Source organism: Leguminivora glycinivorella, chromosome 7, assembly GCF_023078275.1.
Source record: "Leguminivora glycinivorella isolate SPB_JAAS2020 chromosome 7, LegGlyc_1.1, whole genome shotgun sequence".
NCBI lineage: Eukaryota > Metazoa > Arthropoda > Insecta > Lepidoptera > Tortricidae > Leguminivora > Leguminivora glycinivorella.
Window position 1 is genome coordinate 23692082 of NC_062977.1, and position 14941 is coordinate 23707022.

General features: G+C 38.7%; 1 protein-coding gene across 2 annotated transcripts in view; it reads left to right on the forward strand.

The window, feature by feature from the left end:
• The window catches only part of LOC125228147 (somatostatin receptor type 2), a 300930-nt gene that overhangs the window by 63150 nt on the left and 222839 nt on the right, over positions 1–14941 (forward strand). For both annotated transcript variants that reach the window (XM_048132603.1, XM_048132602.1), the window contains exon 2: positions 5497–5515. The gene's annotated coding sequence lies outside the window, so the exon portion shown is untranslated. The remainder of the gene's footprint in view (positions 1–5496; positions 5516–14941) is intronic.

Genomic DNA, 14941 nt, shown 5'->3' on the forward strand with positions numbered 1-14941 from the left:
CTGAGTACCCGCAACACAAGCCTTCATGAGCTTACCATGGAATTCAGTCAATCTGTGTAAGAATGTCAAATAATATTGATTTATCTACTTTGCTGCGTACATTGGTCTTAACCAGCTTCTTTGTATGAGGGTGTCGGAGCGCAAAGTTTGCTCTTTTGGTTAAGAAAATAACGAAAACAGCGTGTCAAAATGCACCAAAAATCAAATATTGCTTAGGCCATGTTCAAGTTGCAGTTGACATGTGTGTAAATGCCCTTATATTTTTTTAATGCTAAATAAAATTAAAATAAATACTAGCCTAGGCTTGCAAATCCTGCAATATTGTATGAAATTCATCTGAAATTCTCTTTAGTTACGCCGCCTGCAACGTGATAAGTTGAAGCCTATTTCAACGAACGTAATGACAATATTTCATACCATGTTTGATGAAAAGTTCATCCCCTGCATCATATTTGTTTGCGGCAATAAAAGGTTCATCTAATGGGAGGTAATCTATGAAGTCTGGTCCAGTGACGGCCATCGGTGTCCTAGATCACGTAACGATTCAGTTGCCTCGGGTGCATGCTCGCATTCTTTACTACTAGAGCATCTACAGCGAGTTAGGGTCTCCCCAAACCTACCTGCGTTCTTTTTTTTTTACGTTGGGGAAATGCATTTACACATGCCTTCCGGTCCGGGGGACCAGGGGCGATGACGGACTAACCACTACCGTCTAAAACCACCAACGAATTCTGTCTCCGCCTTGGGTGGAATGTCGCAGGGTCACTATAAGCATTCCACCACGTACAAAAAGTACGCGTAAGCCGGGATTTGAACTCACGACAGTCACGACACTTGCGGCATCATCCACCACGTCAAAACCGCTAGGCCACGAGCCCGCCAAACCTACCTACGTTCTGCGTCCAGCGACGATGACGCGTCTTTATACTAATGAGCAATTTTTGGTCACTAGGGTCCATTCTGCGTCGATAGGTTTGGGAAACCCTTATTGACGATTAGACTACGGTACTCGATGGAGTAAACAACACGTAAAATGATGTCAAAACCCCATTCACGCTTTTTTCCAAGGGGTAGTTAATAGGCATCGAGTACTTGAAACCTGTTCGAGTTTCAGTGCCACTCTTTTAGTATTTTATGCATCAGGCGTTTAAAGGAGGTCAAAAAAAAAACGAGTGGCGTTGGTAACAATTTGAGGCGAAGCCGAAAGACGCCACGAGTATTTTTTGACTCAGTTAAACACCGTTGCATACAATACTTTTTCTCCGACCATGCACTTAGTTTTTAGTAGTTTTCTAGAATAACTTTCGTGAAATTCACACTGTTTCCTGTATTTTGACGCAAAGGTTTGCACTATCAGCGCAGCTGCTTAAAGCCATCACGCGCACGCGTGCAGTATCATTATAACAATGCGTTACCATGGTTACAGAGCCAAACAATGCGTATTCAATTTTTTCGTTACTGCGCGCAAGCGCGGAAAACCGGCGGACGCTGGCTTTGGGGAATAGACTTTTAATGTGCTTTTATGTAGGGTTTTAAAGATCTATGCACGACCCTGTAAATGACGAATTTTCGTGAGTAGAAAAGCAATTTAACTGGTTGAATGAAACCGAAAAATTATGATATTATAGTGACAGGATCCTAGCTCGACCGCCTACAAAATATGTTCTAAGTTCATCCCCTAAAGTTAACGGAAACGTTTATTACCAAATCACAAATTTACTATTTATTTAAGTGATAAAATATTCCCTTTTATAAACCGCTCCCAATCTCCGAAATCAGGTTCAAACTGGCTTAAACCGGATCATACCTCTTAAAGCCAAATTACCCGGCGCCATTTTTCGCCAGCTGCCATGGCGCTTCGTAATCTTATTTTTAATTAGGATTTATGACTTAGTTAGCTCGCTTTAAAAATAGGGTGCATTTTTCACAAAATACGCGCGTTCGGGCAAACAATTTATCAGTTGAAAAGGTTTTTAATTCATTTTGAAGTGAGATTTTTTGGGCGTAAAAAATTCTATTACGATTCAAAGAATAGAAAAATGTAAATGATTCCCTTCCTGTATACAAACTCCTTTATTTAGAATAAAATACTTTTTCTCAAACATGCAATGAAATATTGTCTTTACGTTCCTTAAAATGGGCTGGGAAGTATCGCTTTTTGGGCGCAACAACTCGAGAGGACTGTAAAGGGATTTCATATTATTTTTTAGGCCTAGGCCTGCAAAGTAACTTTTTTTTATAAAATATTGTCCTTTAGAGCATTTTTTTTATTTCATTGTACGTTTGAGAAAAGCACTATACATGCCTCGGCGTGAAAACGGATTCCCGGCCTCGTATCCCTATCCGTTAGGGTGGAGCGTGGTTGTATGGAGAAAAATAAAAATTAGAAATTCATAACGGAATAGGTATCAAAAGTTGCGGAAAAATTTGCAGATTATATTTCTGGCATCAAATTTAAAATAAGGTACTACTTTTGGCCCTCTACCAGCCGTAAAAGCAAAAAAATGAGGTAAAATTAAGAAATAAATTAAATATGTCTGACGTCAATTTTTATTTCTTATTATTAATGAATATTATAAAAGAAGCTGTAATTAAGTGAATTTAACCATAATAATGTTTAAATTTATTAAAAAGTGGTAAATAATGATACTTCAAAATTTCATTTTTAACTCAATAATCACGTGATCATGCGAAATACGATAAACTAAGTAACACGTGCAGTATATTTTTTGGGTTGTATTTTATATGAAAGGACATATTTAGACATAAATTTAAAGTTTTGGGTTTTTGCATTTTTCTTGATTTTTCCTATTTTTACATGATGACCAAAAGTGACATTTTAGGCGTTATTAGGCAATTTAGGCATACTTTGAAGCGATATAACTAAAATTTTTGGTTGGACTGATATGTTTTTTAATATACTTTGAGTTTATTTTGATTGATAGCTTTTCTGTCACATGCTAAGAATATTTTTTTAAGCACGAAATACATGTAAATAGGAATTTTTGGAAAATTCCGATTTTGATATAAATTTAGGTCTCCAAAAAAAATGTTTTAAAGTACAAAAAAAATAAATTAAAATCATTTCAGACATCAAAGACTATGTTTAATATATAAATTTAATAAAAATTTGTAAAAATAAAAAATTAAATTTTACAAAAAAATATTTATATTTTTTTATTAAATCAATGGTAGAGGGCCAAAAGTATATTGCTAGATTTTTTAAATTATTTTTCTCGTAATCTTCATCAAATTAGGCATTCTTTGAGTGGTATTCAATTGCATATTTCCAAAATTTTTAAATTCGCTCCACCCTACTATCCGTATATACCCACTTGGCCGGAAATCCTCATTTTCCCGGCCTCTGATGTAATGTACTATTCTTTAAAAGTAGTTTGTTGCAAAAATAATATTAATTTAATTTTTGTTCGGCGAAGTTTGCGGTGTGCGATGTAATAATAATATATTGTATTGGGTTGGTAAGAAAGTAATGAGCGAATCATAACCAATATTGTAATTTTTATTTAATTTATTATTTTAATCATTTATCAAAAATATAAATAACGGCCTTCGTTATCTACTACTTGTCTCCATCGTTCTGGTAAAGAATGAATAGCATCGGCGAAGAAGTTCTTAGGTTTAGATTCAAAAAACTCAGCTATGTACTGTCGTAGATGGGCTTGATCATCGAACTTTTTTTCATTCAAGGCATTGCTTAGCGATCTGAACAATGCGTAATCCGTAGGTGCCAAGTCTGGAGAGTACGGTGGATGAGGTATCACTTTCCAACCTAGCTCCAATAGCTTTAGCCGAGTCACTTTTGCAATGTGTGGGCGAGCATTGTCGTGTAAGAAAAAACTTTAGCATGCTGTGGACGATTCTGACAGATTTTTTGGTTTAAATTTTCAAGCTGATTACAGTATACTGATGCGGTAACAGTCATTCCACTTGGTAGGAGTTCCCAGTGAATAATACCATGAATATCCCACCAAACGGACAGCATAACTTTTTTCGGGTGAGGCTCTGTTTTTGGTGCCTCTATTCCTTTTTCGTTTGGAGCTAGCCACTGACGTTTGCGTGTGTGATTTATATATAAGACCCATTTTTCATCTCCAGTGATAAGATGGTCCAACCAGTTGAATGTGCGGCGAAAAGACAGAAGTTGTATGCAGATATCGGCACGGCGGTTTAGTTGATCTCTATCAAGTTCGTGCGGTATCCAAACACTGTATTTGTAGTTTTTTCCCAACTCGTGTAAATGTGTTTCTATGGTGACATGAGAGCAGCCTAACTCGGTAGCAAGAGTACGACGCGTTAGCCTCGGATCTCCTTCAATTAAGGTTTTTAATTTGGCTACATCAATCTTCACCGGTCGACCAGACTTAGGTTGATCTGATAATGAAAAGTCGCCACTACGAAACCGCTGGAACCATCGTTTCGCCGTGGCCTCAGAGACAACTTCAGGAGCAACACGCTGACATATATTACGCACTGCTTCGGCGGCTGAATGGCCAGACTGAAATTCATATAGTAAGCAATGCTTTACATGCACTTTTAATTCGTCCATTTTCTTCCTTATATTAGCTCGGCGACAGCTAGTGAATGACTGACGAGAAACTGTGCGACTCGCCCTTTATATACTTTCGACCATAGAAGATTCTAGAACTCTCTCAAAAATTTTATGTGGAATTCAATCGATCGCTCATTACTTTCTTACCAACCCAATAATAAAATTGGATACCGTTTTATTAGGCAGGCGTCCGGTTTTTTATCCATAGCCCAGTATTTAGTCCATCACTTTCATCAAAATAGACCAGTTCATTTTAGAGTCCATTAACTCTCAAAATTTTTTAATAGTCCTTACACCCTGGCGGGTGTTGCCTCTGCGTGTGTCCCATGATATGGGCAAGGGCAACATCCGTTCGGTGTACCCCTTACATTTCATTAAAGTGTCGAAAGGGCCTCTACGCGTTGGCTCCGGCCCCGCGCACGCCTCCCAAAGGTCCGGAATACCATTGTTCCGTGATGGGAAAGACATACATATATTGTAAGACCTTATTATAAACCATATGACATGTATTTAAAAAAATGCAGTAGTCATATCCATATTCATATTTAAATAGCTACCTGAAATCCGCTCTCTAGTCATAAGCAGCGTCTATTGTATTCTACATTTTTTATTTATTATAAATGGGCTTACTCTTGGCCACAGACTAGCCAACGGCAAAGACGTGGACGATGGAGTGAGCTCGCCCAGAAGATGTCTGTTCACTCTAGATTTGAAGGTTGCCGGGTTATATGCGCTCGGAAATATAGCCGCCGGTAAGGAATTCCACTCCTTGGCAGTGCGCATAAGAAAAGAGAAAGCAAAGCGCTTCGTGCGGATTCGTGGAATATCTAATATTTTCATGTTATAGCAGCTATTATAGTAGCAAAACAAACGGTTTGTTAATTGTATGTTTGTTATACTAAACAGTTTTGTTTGCTCTGTTACAGATAACGGGTGCACTCGGAGGTAAGTTGCATGTTTCCATGACGTTAGCATTTGTTTCTGGAAAACTATAAAAAAACTTGTAAAGATATAGTTTTACCCCCTTATTCATAAACGTACTCTAAAGTTATCAAGCCGATAAAGTTATTTTGTCCCTTTCCGACCTATTAGTGTGACAGAAAGGGACAAACGAACTTTATCGGCTTAATAACTTTAGTGTACGTTTATGAATAAGGGGATTAGACTATTTTAGCGTGAAATTGGGACTGATGACTATAATAGTACATTACGGTACTAGTGGAAAAAACATCATATTGCACTAAAATAATACATTACGATACAAGTGCGTAAAAAAGGAAATTCGGAACGAGTGTCGATAAATTAAAGCACGACCGAAGGGAGAGTTTTAAATCGACACGAGTTACAAGTGTTCGCACTTGTATCGTTATGTACTAAGTATTTTATAGAATTGTAATAAGTAGTTCTTCGAAAGCTTTTTCTGTACGTGTTATAGATCGGTTTCCGTGATGTTAGTACACGTTAGTATTTACTATTTAGTAAACTCAAAGACATAATTATGTAATTAACTCCGTATAGACGGATAACATCTAAGAATAAAACGTACCTCAAAGCCATAAAGAAAAAGGTACGGTGGCCTAGATGGCGTTACACCTTTGGGGAACGCGCGGCTAGATGACGCTAATATTAATATCAAGCTAAGTATATGGGACAAATTGTCAAAACTGAGGTTCAAAAGTTCTAAGCCTGTGTCAAGAGATGGCAGTCTATGCACTGTGATTACACATGTTACTTCGACAGTAACTCTCTATAATACTCGATCCTCTTTTAAACTGTTTAGTCGCATGCCCCGTCTAGTTAGACTAAGAAATTGCATCACCAAATTAGATTGCGACTGCACTGTTGCATTAGCAAGTTGGTAGCGTTACTCAAACAGGCCTCGGCAAACACAATGAGATAATGACTGTTAAGGTGTTAAGGCGTAGGCGTTCTATTCTAAGCTTCGTACTAACACACGGAGACGAATTACAGTTCGGGAGTAGGTAGAAAATACTATTTTTCTCAAACATGCAATGAAATATTGTCTTTACGTTCCTTAAAATGGGCTGGGAAGTATCGCTTTTTGGGCGCAACAACTCGAGAGGACTGTAAAGGGATTTCATATTATTTTTTAGGCCTGGGCCTGCAAAGTAACTTTTTTTTATAAAATATTGTCCTTTAGAGCATTTTTTTTTTATTTCATTGTATGTTTGAGAAAAGGATTGAAACGGACGCTCGCTCGGCCGTATATACCCACTTGGCCGGAAATCCTCATTTTCCCGGCCTCTGATGTAATGTACAATTTACTCAACTGGTGGCAAGCTACCCGTAATGTAACGTTGCAACTCTGATGCATTAAGGCTAATGGTTGAGTAAACTGTAGAATAATGTATCACAGTATAAGTAGTAGTACTACTATTACCCACAGATCTATATCTGTGGTAATAGTCTCCCCTCCCCTCTCTCTCTATAGGCCTAGCGGTAAGAGCGTTCGACTTTCGATCCGGAGGTCGCGGGTTCGAACCCCGTCTCGTACCAATGAGTTTTTCGGAACTTATGTGCGAAATGTCATTTGATATTTGCCAGTCCCTTTTCAGTGAAGGAAAACGTCGTGAGGAAACCGTACCCCCCATAAAGCCGTAGTTACCCTTAGGGCTCGAAGATCGGTCGCCTTCGTGAAACTAGTGTCTGGTTTGGCTTTTTTTAAATTATAAATGGGCTTACTCTTGGCCACAGACTAGCCAAAGGCAAAGACGTGGCCTACGATGAAGTGAGCTCGCCCAGAAGATGCCTGTTCACTCTTGATTTGAAGGTTGCCGTTGATTAGTTGTGAAAGCGGACTTCCGGTTCCCTTGAGCCGTGGAAAATGCCGGAATAACGAGGATGATGTTATAAACATTAAATAAACGTCACATACGAAGAAAAAATTAGCAATGTCTCCAAGTGTTCCAAGCTGGATTCGAACCAGCGTACTCCGTTAACCGGACGGATGCCTCAACCACTCGGCCATCGCTACACGAAAGCAATGATCGAAATTTCAATTATATGACACAATTACCGAGAGCTTGGCGCCCCCCGCCATCTCTGAGGTAGAACCGAAACTAGTTCGACCTCCTAACTGAATCCAACACATGTGATTATGAGCTAGCAAAGAGAGATGGCGTTGATAATTTGATCTAAGAGGATGATCATCATCCTCCTTGCGTTATCCCGGCACTTGCTACGGCTCATGGGAACCTGGGTTCCGCTTTGACAACTAATCCCAAGATTTGGCGTAGGCTTCCAACCCGAAGGGTAAACTAGACCTTATTGGAATTAGTCCGGTTTCCTCACGATGTTTTCCTTCACCGAAAAGAGGATGATGATGATCTAAGAGGATGATGTTCTTTATTAATCACAATGGGCAGGACGAGGTTATGCAAACGCATACAAATTGAGCCTTAAATAGTGAGAGGGCTGTGTGAATATTGGCGAAGCCGATGATAAGCTATTATGGCCGTTATCATATTAACACCAACAACAGCTCGTTACCCGTACATGTGCGTAAACACAATGCTTGTTTATGCACACATAAATTCACGCTGGGGATACCTAGCCAACGTCATATACGTTCACGCTTCGTAGGCGTTTCCTACATAGCCCTGTGTGCGTAGTCGAATGCAAAAACGCTCACGAAACGCTCACAATAATATCTCTTTCGTAGCTATCTGGGCCATTTTTTTTTTCAAAGTTGTCCACCCCACTTTTTTGGATTTAGAAATTTTTATGTGTTTTCCACTCAGAATCGCGATCTCTTTCAATCCTTAAAGGAGAAGAAAAGTGTCCCAAGGTTTTTTTCCCATTCCGTTACCATTTTTTCATTCATAATGTAACGGAATGGAAGGTCTGAAAAATGTATGGAAATCTTGGGACATTTTTTTTTCTCCTATCAGGACCGAAAGACCTCGCGATTCTGAGAACGAATCGCGTAAAAAATAGCCATGTTACAAAAAAGTGGGGTGGACAACTTTGAAAAAAATGGCCCATCTATCTCTATCGCTCTTGCGTATTGGCACGACAAAGCTAGACTACATTTCTGCGGCGTTTCGGTGGCGTTTCGCGTCGCAGAAATTCCATTCGGCATCGGGGCCTGTCGCTCTGTAGTGACACGATAGCCAATCTGTGTTTCGACCAACACGTAGTGTCAACAATTATCATTTAGTAATTACACACGCGGTCCCTGGGAGGTCGACCGTACCACAGCTTTGTTGTATTAAGGTGGATGTACCACTGCTCGACAGGTTAAGGGAAAATATTTATGTGTTTCGTGATATTACGATAATTTACCCATCTATACAAAACATATCCATCTTTTTTGGGAGATGTGACCTTTAACTTTATTAAATGCAATTAGTTTCATACAGTGATAATATAAAAAAATCTCAAAATTAAATAAAACGTAAGTCAATACGCTTGTCCGAATAACTGACAGGTGCTTTTGCTGGCAGTCCTAATAGATGACATCTAAGTATGATTCAGGAAAAACAGTAAAAAACAAGTGTTTTGGGTTAAAATTTACTACAAAATTAAATAATTTAATAAAAAAAAACGTATTCTGTTGATAACATTTACTTTTTACGTGTTACATTTATGTAATAAAATAGAATAAGTCGGCTCCGCATTTTGAGCAAAATAAATTATGTAATGAACTAAAATAGGATTCCCCCAAAATAAAAATTGTATTCCACAGGTTCTGCAATACTTTGCCGGCTCCACTTCTTCGTCGTTTAAATCCACCTCTGTATCTGGAAGCATCACGAAGAACAGATCCAGGAAAATGTTTTGTGAAAAATGACATGTCAAGCACTACCCAAAGAAATTATACAGATTTCACTACATTTAACGAGAAAACATATCAATAAAACCGTAAAAGATATACAAAAAACTGTCTATGTGCATGTAATTTGTTTTTTTCAGTAATGTGACTTACAGAAAAATATGCTGATAATATGAAACTGTAAACGATTCGTTTTGGCTACTTTAATCGTGATATCCTGAAAAAACGGCTCGACAAACATTGGGACTTGGAAAATAACGTAACAGTCCCAATAAATGCCAGCCGTGTCGAGTTTTAGACTTGCGACGGTTTTCAGTCCTAATAAATGACACGCTTGTTTATCACAGTAACAATGAACGAAATCGACATTTAATTACTTAAATATCTTCCCGCACATTCTAGCACCAACACAATTATAGAATATCTTCACAACTTACCGTGAAAGTATTTTAAATAAGTCAGCAAATACGAGCAAAGCTTAACCAAATCGCTAACAAAATTGAGAGATTGATTGCTCATGACAATGTCATCACATATATTATTCATTAATTGAAAAAAGTTTCTATATTTTATAATATGGCGTATGAAATGTGAAGGCTACAAACATTTCTCATCTAATAAATCTAATTGCGATGAATGTAACGGTAATCTTATCTTATTAATCGCTATTTAAACCATGGGTGACGAGTACTAGTACCGCGTCGAGCACTAGTACATCCACCTTACTGGCTAATCAATATTTCAAATTTATATTTCTTTTTACACAATATGTATTCCAACTGATGTTCTATGTCACTTCAATCAATAAAGTCAGTAAACAACATACGTTATCAGCACGAATGCTTATATTTAATTGAGTTTACACGTTTAAAACTGCAAATTCTTCATTTAAAAGTGAATAGGCGAGTTTTAGCTATGTGCGCGTGTATAATTTATGAAAATCCGTGAAAAATAATAGTTCACAAATTTTCAATTCGAACATTTGTTGTTGTTGTGACGTTCGAAACAGCTGTGATTATGTCAAGCAGTAATTCTCTCGGCGCGATTAAACCACTAGTCAACAGAGATGGTTATTCGTCGTGGAAATTCAAAATCCGTATGTATCTCATACACGAGGAACTTTGGGAGACCATTGCTGGATACCCACCAGGTAACGATACCTCAGCTGAAAAGAAGCTGCGAAATGACCAAAAAGCATTGTCGAAAATATGCCTAACTTTAGACGGCATGGCCATCACGCACGTAAGGTCATGCAAAACTGCAAAGGAGGCATGGGACGCGCTGGCGTCCGCTTACGAAGACAAAGGCTTAGGACGACGCATAAGTCTTGAACGGAAGCTATACAGGTACTGCCTTGATGATTTTGACTACAATATAGAGATGTACATAAATGCTGTAATGACAACTGTACAAGATTTAGCCGATATAGGCAAAACCATAGAAGATGCTTCAATTGCTGCAATTCTTCTAGGAGGTTTAAGTCCTCAGTATGCACCTTTAGTAATGGCTTTGGAAAACTCCAATATAAACATTACCGTAGACCTGATTAAGACGAAGTTATTGAATGAACTGAACAAGCCTAACTTAGATAAGCCTGATTCTGCTCTTCAAACCAGAATGAACCAGACCAAACGTTCTCAATCAAGACAAAAGAAGCCCGTAGTATGCTATGATTGCATGGAACCAGGACATAAGCGGCCAGATTGTCCAAATAAGAAGGATAAGAAGAGAAAACCCGTTAATCACAGGAATTCTATATGCGCGCTGAATGTCAATGACAGTTTTGAAGATAGCAAGTTCTATATAGACTCGGGAGCTTCGGCGCATATGTCGTCAAGAGTTGATTGGATGGAAAACGTGAGAGGTTCTTCAACTGGGACTGTGACAATAGCAAATGGAGAAAATTTACCCAGCGAAGGCGTTGGTGATATTTCTATTACCAGTTGCGGTCACAATACTGATGTAAAGAAGATTACGGATGTAGTTCACGTGCCGAACTTGAAATCTAATCTTATTTCAGTAAAGAAGGCTGTTGATAAAGGTTTTAGTGTAGTTTTTGATAAAACTGGTTGTAATTTTTACGATTCTGATGCTTTTTCTTGTAAAGGTGATGTAATTTTACATGGTTCTGTTTGTGGTGGACTGTATTCTTTAGATTGTACCGTCAACCCACCTCGTCAATTATCCGCATTTGAAGCAAACTCCGATGTTTCTAGCTTCAAGCTTTGGCATAGACGTTTAGGTCACCTGTGCCGCATCGGAATGGATCAACTAAAGAAAGGTCACGCTGTCGGCGTCGACTACACGGCGGTAGACAAGGAACCCTGCATCCCTTGCATTGAAGGTAAGCAAAGTCGCAAACCCTTTAAAAGCGTATCGCATAAGAGATCAACTTCAGTTTTAGAGCTTATTCATTCAGACGTCTGTGGTCCTCTGCCTGAAACCTCATTTCAAGGCAACAAATATATTTTAGGTTCGTTCTCAAAAAAGTGGCACCGTCAGGGTAAAGTGAATGAAAAAAAATGAAAATGGTTTTTTGTACCTTTTTGGATTTAAATATGTTTTTGAGTGCATCAATGATACGGAATTTGCAGGAGGGAACGAAATAGTCGTAAAAACGTAGAACTTATAGCGAGTTGAAATTTTAGACATACAGGAGAAAGTGAATAGACAGGGTAGCAGGGAAAACGTGGCAGGATAAAGAGAGTTTGAATAAAAAAAACAAGTTTACCACTAATAATTCAACGTATATCGACTATTACGATTTCGTTAGGATTCAATTTTTTTTCTTTAAGTAGAAACAAAAGGAAAAAAAAGTATTTTTTTAAACAATATCCATTATTTTTTATTCAAAACAGTTGAAGTACAGTAAGTGATATCTGATTATTATTTTCAGTCACGATGCCTGCAGTGTTTGACTGGTAGAGAATGCCTTAAGGCATTATGTACACCATTTTGTACTTTTTTATGTGCAATAAAGAATAAAATAAATAAGTACCTACAATCACAGTCTTGTAAAACAACAAAGCACATATCATGATTCACAATGTGAGTTGTACTTGTGGATGTAATGCCTGCAATGGCTGCCCCAGTGGAAGAGTTGGTTCGTCTCCTTGATGTCTCCTTGGTAACAGATGTCGAGATAATGAGGTCAGTATTTAAATAAAATGAGGGCCACTCTAGGGCCGGACGGTGTGCCTTGGCTCTTTAAACATCTTGGAAGTAGATTACGTGGCCACATTGACGACTGCCTCCGAGACGGTATAAATTCTCGTTGGAAGGTGGGCAGACTGTGCCTTTCGAAAAAAGGGTAGTCCAGCTGAATGTCCCTTAGGATACCGTCCCATTGCCCTCCTAGATGAAACTGGCACGATGTTGAGCGCATCATCGTAAGTCTCATCTACTGCTGTGCACGCATTTTGAAAGACACGTGCCCAAACATCAGAGATCGGGTTCTGGGAGGAGCGATAGACGCAATTGATGCGCTGCATAAATACAGCGGTCTGGTAGCAGAGAAAAGGCAGGGAGCTATCGCAGTATCTCTTGACATTGCCAATTACTTCGGCTTTCTCCTTATGTGGTAATAAAATAGGCGCATTGCTTCCACGATGCGCCTTTCTATTTGAAGATCATCATTCACCATAGGGCATTACCTTGCAGATAGAGTACTGCTCAATGAATCAGGAGGAAGATGCCTAGAAAGACGAATGGAGTGTGGTGTTCCTACCGGCTGCGCCATATAAACGTATAGGGACAGGTCAATGAGACTACGTGCTCAAATCAAGACTGACTTCTTTATTCTTCTTCTTACCCACATGCATATTCATAATAATCATAACCTACCCACAGTTTTCCACAGGGGTCGGTACTGGGCGCCTGCTCTGGAGCATTGGCTTTGACTTGGCTATCAGAGTAGTCCAACTTCTCCGCATGATCACCATTTGTTATGCCGATGACACAATAGTAGCCGTGAGGGGAAGAAAGTACCAGGATAATAAGGAGAGCCACAGTGGCAACTGAGCTCACAGTTAGGCGTATTAATTTGTTTGGGCTTGCGGTGTTACTTGCCACGACCGATGACGTGGTTTTCGAAGGAAAGGTTGGCTTCTGCCCGAAGAAAGTGATTGCTGCCGACCTAGCCAAAATGATAATGACTTCTGGCCGAAGGGTGTAGTCTTTCGACGGTTCCGGGGCAACCTGCCGAATTGTACGCCCGGACAGACGACGCAACGAAGCCTCGACGTTACGTTGTCACCTAAATCTAGATGACGTTTCTTACTTTTATGTGTTTATTTTTTATGCTCTTATGTATTTTTAGTTACTCAGTGCTTTGGTTTTTACTGTCATACTGTGTAACATATTTGAAATAAAAATAAAATAAATAAATAAATAAAATAATCGTTGCCGCTATACGCCGATCGAAATGCAATCTGGTTCTGTAATGCCTATATGCAAGAGCGATAGGGATGTTGCCTTGCCTATTGGCGTTGAGGCGGTCCCTCTTACGCCCCAAATTAAGTACTTGGGCTTAAATTCAAACCAAAATTGGTACTCCGAGGAACATTTTATCAAATTGGTTCCTAGCCTCGTCGGGACTGCTTCGGCGCTGAGCAGACTATTGCCCAATATCGAAGGACCCAATGCCTCATATCGGCGCTTATATGCGAACGTCATCCGCAGCGTGTATACAGAATTTCAGCTCAGTCGGTTGAATATTTCTGCTTCAAATTGGGTTGCAAGATTTGACCTCAACATACATACAAACATACATACATACATACATTGCAAGTTAGTAAAAACCATGTCAAAATAGCTTTTTTTTACTTATGTTTCTTTATCCTGTCAACAGTCACTTTACCCTGCAGAGTGATGGCAGGATAAAGTTACACAGGGTGTAGTGAAAATCCGATTAACTAGATATTATCTCCGAAACTGTTGATAATACAACTGTCATAATTTTAATATACATAGTTATACTTCAATACAACATTAAAATGTTATTGGTAAAAAAACTGCCGTATTAATATTTTAAAATAATCATGCCAGAATAAAGTGGACATACCTGTTACAAACTCCGAACGTCACACTTTGAAAACTTCTAACCACAAGACCGCAGCACCTCACGCACAAACCTTTACACCGGCGGCTAGAACCATACTGGCTACGTGTTTTACGTATATTAGGGCCTCAATAAGACTTTCTGTGTGTGAGTGAGGTGCAATACCGCGGACGCACAGGATATGGAGAAAATATCGCTGGACAAACTTTGAAGGTGAAAATTAGTGTTCAAAAGTAATCGAAACATCCCGTGCAACGTATATTTAAGAATATAGTAGTCTATTCTCTACAAAAAACGATATTTTATTATCATAAAACTGCAATTTAATAATCTATAGAGCGAAAACTTGAGCAGTGTCGCGTTGTGACAAGGCAGGGTACAGTAGAAAACGGTCTTCTTTAATTTTTTTTTACAAAAGTATTATATTTATAGAAAAAATATGTGTTGGCCTCGATGTGTCACGTTAATGCCTACTTATGAAAATTTTAATTATATGTGAAAATTATATATTTCGCAT